At 38.2% G+C, this 7,442-nt stretch overlaps 1 long non-coding RNA gene across 1 annotated transcript; it reads right to left on the bottom strand.

Annotated features, from left to right (window-relative positions):
* Positions 1-1,358: 1,358 nt before the first annotated feature.
* Positions 1,359-5,543, bottom strand: LOC117198340 (uncharacterized). The gene is made up of 3 exons (XR_004479448.2): positions 4,298-5,543; positions 2,854-3,537; positions 1,359-2,672 (listed from the first exon to the last, which is right to left on the bottom strand). It is a non-coding gene; the product is annotated as an uncharacterized LOC117198340 (long non-coding RNA).
* Positions 5,544-7,442: the final 1,899 nt, after the last annotated feature.

Below are 7,442 nucleotides of genomic sequence, written 5' to 3'. Positions count from 1 at the left end.
ATATCACTGAAGTTTGGTAACAGTCTCTGAAAACTCATTTCTGAGGGCCATCGAGTCATACTTGTCTACAGTCATGTAGATAAATTTCAACATTTATGATTAAAAATATTTTAATTATAAAACCTTTCAGTCATACTCATCTTCATAGTGAGTGTTGTGTTTCTGGAGCTTGAGAGGTGTTTTCTGAGATTCTGATTCTTCAGAGGCTTCTTTCTTCCAAACGTGACTTTTATTTTATTTTTAACATCTTTATTGGAGTATAACTGCTTTACAATGGTGTGTTAGCTTCTGCTTTATAACAAAGTGAATCAGCTATACATATACTTATGTCCCCATATCTCCTCCCTCTTGCGTCTCCCTCCCACCCTCCCTATCCCACCCCTCTAGGTGGTCACAGAGCACTGAGCTGATCTCCCTGTGCTATGCAGCTGCTTCCCACTAGCTAGCTATCTTACATTTGATAGTGTATATATGTCCATGCCACTCTCTCACTTTGTACCAGCTTACCCTTCCCAAATTGAGGAAAATGGTTCAACCTTCAGATCAGGCAGTTGCCTCAGAGTGAGTGGGGTTAGTGGCTGTTCTCAGCTGTGAGGAATTCTGAAATTCTTGCCAACCTCAAATCTGCCTCTTAAATTTCCAACTTTAAGTGTACCCCACTGAGTTAAGACAAGTCTCTTCTTCTTGCTGAGAGAAGTCACTCATGAAACAGTTATTGTTTTATTATCTTTTGATGTAAAGCAGGATGGGAGGGAATGCTCATGCCTTGGAGATCTTGAATAAGACAGAAGCATTAGGCCTTTGGGTCACATCCTCCCCTCTAGCTGGAGTGGCTTTATAGACACTTTGGGGACATCTTGAAGTCATGGGAGTCACCTTTTTCTTTGACCAGTTTTATGCTACCAGAACATTTTCACAAACTAGACTTCTAACGTAGCTATGGCCTTTGTGGCAGCTCAGCTCCTTAACTCATCACCCCCCTAACATCCTTCATTTGCCACCAAGTGCTAAGCTAGACCCCACCTCTGGTCTCCGCCAGTGTCCAGATTTCCTTGGAAGCTACTTTTATGCCATCTCGTTTTTTCCCCATGGCCTTTATAGGCAGCAGTTCATATTTCATAGCTCATGGTCCCTGTTGGGATGCTCACTACATTCCCATCTTCTAGAAAAAGGACATCCTCTCAGCTTTCTCACAGCAGTGCTGACAAATGCAACTTGATGACATCAACATATTAAACCCCTCTCATTTTAAGTAGCCTGAGGGAAAGCATACAGAATATTGGCTCTGGCTTGAGCTACATAGAGCAGGGCAAGAGGCTCCCAGTGGACTAACTGATTCACATACATTTGTGAAAAACACTTTGATGGTTTCAGAAACACTGGTAGGGTGGGAGAAGTGCAGGACCAGAAGAAGGTATGCTGAGGTTCTGAAGTAGGCAAGAGGGGCTAAATGAACCTGGTAGTGCCTTAAAGTTCATTTGTCCTCCCTAGGACTAGGTTGCTGATACCTGGGAATATTTGATTTACCACAGCTACATGATTTCTGTGGGTGTAGAATCAATTGTTCTTAGAAAATACGAGACTCCCATGAGCCGGTGAAGTCACTTTAATTTCTATAATTGTCCGTAAGAAGATAATTTGGACAAAAGGTCTTCCAGGTTTATTTTAATAAGCCAATCAACTCAATAGTATCTGAAGACCTATCTCTGTGAGTATAAATCTTGTTGATGTTTGACTTCATAGAGGATGGCTGGATTCCCATATCTGCTTCTGCATTCAATCTGTTTTATGTTGTTTTTGCAGAAATATATGAAGAAATTCTGTGCTCAGACAGCCATGTAGTTGGAAAAGTAAGGAGAATTCTGCCTTTCTAGATTATTGTAAAACATACTCTTTTTTTTTTTTGATGGTACACCAAAACTCAACAAGTAGTAGTTTCTTAAAGGCTAGCTGCGTGTGGAAGCTGAATCCATATCAATGGACTTTTCTTATTCTCTTCTATTACAATCCATTAACTCATCTTGCACTTTGATGACTGTAGCTTTGTAGTATAGTCTGAAGTCAGGGAGCCTGATTCCTACAGCTCCATTTTCCTTTCTCATCATCTCGTACTTTGAATGGATCTTTTCACTATGCATCATTCTGTAACATCAGGTATTGATAACTTGGAAAATATTGGTTCACTGAGTTACACAGATCTTTCAAATGTTCACGAATTTCATCATACAGTATCAAAAAATGACGTTTATTTGTAATACCACCAAACTCATTAGAAAAATATTGGGAAGCTGGCAAGCTCATGGAGATGGATACAGGTTTTCCAAAATTCAGATTTTCACTTGAAAGCCTGAATTTTATCACTAGCAAAAAATATCCTTGCAGTGATAGATTTAATTCATTTTCATGATGTTTCCCAAATACCCAGATCTGAATAACCATAGTTTGTCTTTCTTTCATACTTTCAAGTAAAAATGGCATTCATGAATGAAATGAGTAGTTCAGCTTGCAACTCAAACAGTTGCACAAGTGCTTTGTTTCAGGATAACCACCGTCCTTCAGGGCGTGGCAGAAATGCAGTTTTTTATGCATACTTCCCATGTTATTTGTGATGGTTAATTCTGTGTGTCAACTTGGAGGGTGTTTTTGGATGACTTCACTCTTCCTCATCTCTCCTGAAAAGTAAGAAAAGCAAAGAGGTTTCTATAAACTGACAACCCAATGAACGATGTTAAAATCATTCCATAAGGCAATCCCTCCCTGCAACCCTTAGAGTAGCTGCGTGGGTACAAGTGCCTCTCCAGGTTTGATCTCTGTTGGTGCCACGGCCGGTAAGGGGTCAGCACTGTCCCTCACCCTACTCAGTTTGCTTCAACCCAGTGAGCCCTCTTTAAATAAGAGTACGCATGTCTGCAGTTCCAGACCTCATTTCATGCATCATTGATAGTTCATAAGAAACTATCGTATTCCAAAATATTTTTTAAAAAAATTGATGAGGTTGAGGTCGTTTATGGTTGTTGTGTATTCACATCAGGAAGAGGAACCCTTTAAGGAGAAGAATATGGTATTTTAATTTGCATAAAGGCAATAAAACTCTTTCAGCAGCAGTTTCCCCATATATAAAAAGTGAGAACATAGCACCTCAGTGACACAGACATCTGTTACTTAAACAGATGCCACCTTCTAAACTCACTCAAGCAACCCTCTGCTCCAACCAGAGACCCCTAAACCAAAAATCAATGTGCGGATAGAGCTTAAAAGGAGGACTTTGAATAATGATTGATTTTACTTCCCAGCTTTTTTATGAATTTGCTTTGACTTTTGTTTTCAATTTAGCAAAATCTCCATCATCTCTCTCAGTAATTCCTTGCTTCTGACTTAATCTCCACAGTCTGCAAACTCCAGTGCTTCTGTCTTAGGTTCATTGTGATTAACATGAGCCCTCCCGGGGACTGGATAGATCATGGTTTTTGTTTGTTTGTTTGTTTCTTCTTGCAAATGTACTTTAAAGACTTCACAGGGCAGGGCTGCTAGCATCATCTAAAAGAGAAATGAAACTTGGTTTCTTTTTTCTAAATAGCACAAAGAGTCCCAGACTGATTTTTACCAGTTAAGCAATACTTCCCCAGCCTGAGACTGATAAGCACCTTCAGAAGTTAGGCTTACACTTCTAAATCAGCAGTTCATGAAAGGCATTACGAAAAACTATTATACTGCTATAATGGATGACAGCACAGTTGTATATGTTACACCTTGAAGTAAGCAGTAGGATTTTCAATCACCTGATAACCTTGAAACTGCTAAGGTATCAAATTGCTATCATGAATATTGTGCAGGAGCAGAAATAACTCAGGAAGGTGCCTTTGTGAATAATAGAAAACTGCAACATTTTTACCGAGAAAATGGATTTGAGGCACTGGTGTATTGACAAACTCTCCAATGGAAAACTCAGGTAGACATTACAAGTACATTTGCATTGGGCTGTGCATCAATCCATCATAAATTCCAACAGCATTGGGTTTGTAAGATCTAGTCAGTAAAAAAATTATTAGCAAAGCGTCATGTTGTTTGTTAAAATTTCAAGGATGAAGGACAAGGAGAGGCCAGTTATTTTAGAACCGGACACAATAAACAAAAATATTTGTTTAGTAATTAAACTTTTCAATGTACTCTTAAATCTAATTCATTTCAATAGAGCATAGACAAGAAGAGACTTGCAAAGTGAGGATTTGCTTAATAGGCATTTAAAACAATTACTACCTGAAGGCATGGTAAAAATTAGACAGTAAATATTTATTACCTATCTCTTTTCTCTAAAATGCGTCGGTTTAATTTTTGCCAAGTCCCGGCTTTGTTCCTGAGCAGAGCACCCAGTGCTGGTCTTTGGCATTTCCAGACACCGGAGTCTCCTGAGAAGCTTCAAGAGCCATATGAAAACTCAGTGTCTGGAGTGATTCGTCATCGTGTCAAATTGGCCAGCACTTTGTCACAGTGACTGACAATGGGAGAAACTTGGAAATAATACAGAGATTCTCTGCTCACTGATAGTGTCTGCACTGTGGTTAGAGAAGAAAGCTTTGAGACTGTGAGGAGAATCTTAATTTTCCTCCAAAATTAATTTTGATGTTTTAACCCTTTGTAGGTCAAACCCCACCTAACATCTCCCATTGTGTCTTACTCAAAAGGAGGCATTTTCATTTAAAGTAGTTCCTGGAACTTGAAATCACCACACACTCTACAGCTTATTGGGTAGGGTGAACAATTTTTCACTACTGTTAAGCTAACTGTACCTGCTTTATACAAGGCCACTGCATCCACTTGAAAAAGCTAAGTGAAGACAATCTTCAGTAAAAGATTGTCTGGACTGACTGGATGCTACTGATAGTGGTACCAATGCAACCCAAATTTACTCATGCTTAACCCTTTTCTTGGAGTCTGGAATCATTCTATCTATTCAGTTTGGCAAAATCCTAAAAGGTTAATTATATTAATTGCTGATGTCAGGTAAACTGTTGCTGGATAAAGTATTGGAGAGCATGGGCGCTATTTGTAGAGGTCCTGAGACGCAAATGTAAATGACTTGATGCAAATCCATCCCTTCTCCCTTCTTTAGGAAATAAATGAAATAGAATCTTCCACTGATAGCAGATCAATAATGTCACCTTCTTATTAAAAAGAAGAAAAAGCTAAAAATGTATCCTATCCAAATAGTGTGATTCCAAGAGGAGTAAATTATCACAGGGTAAACGATCGATCGATACTAGCATTTATTGAATTAAAAGCCAGAAATGATATCTCATTTATTCATACGAACTCTATGAGAAACGAATTATCATCATCATTTTATAGATTAGAAAATGGAGACTTAGAGAAGGGTAAATACCTTCTGCAAGATTATGTAATTTGGAAATGGGCGAATTTGAATTTAAGTTTAAATATGCCAAATATTTTCAGTTCCAAGGATATTAATCATCCCGCCAGAGTATACAGAAGGATTTGAGGTGAGATCCATGAAAGATAAAATCAAGAAATAAAAATTAAAAAAAGAAGAAATGCAGTCAAATATCTATAAGAGGGATGGTCTCAGCCGCATGCAAATCAATGAGGTTAGAACATGCTCTCTCACCATATACAAACATAAACTCAAAATGGCTTAAAGACTTAAATATAAGACATGATACCATAAAACTCCTAGAAGAGATCATAGGCAAAACATTCTCTGACATAAATCGTACCAATGTTTTCTTAGGTCAGTCTCCCAAGACAATAGAAATAAAAGCAAAACTAAACAGATGGGACCTAATCAAACTTATAAGCTTTTGCCCAGCAAAGGAAACCACAAACAAAATGAAAAGACAACCTACAGACTATGAGAAAATATTTGTGAATGATGTGACTGACAAGGGCTTAATTTCCAAAATATACTCATACAACTCAATAACAAAGAAACAACCCAATCGAAAAATGGGCAGAAGACCTAAATAGACATTTCTCCAAAGAGGACATCCAGATGGCCAATAGGCACATGAAAAGATGCTCATCATCACTAATTATTAGAGAAATGCAAATCAAAACTACAATGAGGTACTGCTTCACACTGGTCAGAATGGCCAGCATTAAAAAGTCTACAAATAACAAATGCTGGAGAGGGTGTGGAGAAAAGGGAACAGTTCTACACTGTTGGTGAGAATGTAAGTTGGTGCAGCCACTATGGAAAACAGTATGGAGGTTCCTTAGAAAACTAAAAATAGAGTAGCCATATGATCCAGCACTCCCACTCCTGGGCATATATCCAGACAAAACTATAATTCAAAAAGATACATGCGCCCCATTGTTCATAGCAGCACTATTTACAATAGCCAAGACACGGAAGCAGCCTAAATGTCCACTGACAGATGAATGGATGAGGAAGTTGTGGTATATATACCCAATGGAATACTACTCAACCATAAAAACGAATGAAATAATACCATTTGCAGCAACATGGATGGAACTAGAGATTACCATACTAAGTGAAGTAAGTCAGAAAGAGAATGACAAATACCATATGATATCACTTATATGTGGAATCTAAAGTATGACAAACATGAACATATCTATGACTCACAGATGTAGAGAACAGACTTGTGGTTGCCAAGGGGAGGTCAGTGTGGGAGGGAAGGATTGGGAGCTTGGGATTAGCAGAGGTAAACTATTATATATAGAATGGATAAACAACAAGGTCCTTCTGTATAGCACAGGGAACTATACCCAATATCTTGTGGTAAACCATAATGGAAGAGAATATGAAAAAGAATGTATATTTGTATAACTGAATCACTTTGCTGTAGAACAGAAGTTAACACAACATTGTAAATCAACTATACTTCAATAAAATTTTTTTTAAAAAGAGGGAAGGTCTCAAAATGCAAATCTGATCATACGTCATTCCTCCCTCCCTCTGTCATCTCACCTAAAACTTCACTGCTCTTAAGATTAAAGCCAGACTCCTTATCATGATCAACAAAGCAACGTGTGATCTGGTGCATCCCTGCCTTCCAAGCCTCATCTTCCACTACCTCGTCCTTCTCTCCATTGCAGCCATGCTGGCTTGTTGGTGGTCCTTTATATCTGTCGTGCTCTCTCCTGAGTTAAGCTGTTTTTAGTCACTGAGATTCTCTTGCTTATCCTCTACCTGGTTAAATTCTTTTCATTCTATGTAGTTCAGTTAAGTGACACCATAAGGAGGTTAGATCCCCCATATCATATAAACCATGTATGTCTTTATTGCCTTTGTCAGAATTGTAACTTATATTTGTCAGAATGATTATTTCTGGATTAATAGTTCTTATCTGTACTTTTTATAGTTTGTATTTAGAGCTTCATTTGGTGTTTTATTGCAACTCAAGGACTAAATAAGCTAGGTATCAGTTTCCGTTTTACGGAAGAAGAAATTGATGCCCAGG

The sequence above is a fragment of the Orcinus orca genome, chromosome 7 (genome assembly GCF_937001465.1).
Source record: "Orcinus orca chromosome 7, mOrcOrc1.1, whole genome shotgun sequence".
NCBI classification, from domain to species: domain Eukaryota; kingdom Metazoa; phylum Chordata; class Mammalia; order Artiodactyla; family Delphinidae; genus Orcinus; species Orcinus orca.
Note: the sequence above shows the minus strand (reverse complement) of the source record. Positions and strands in the feature narration are given on the sequence as shown.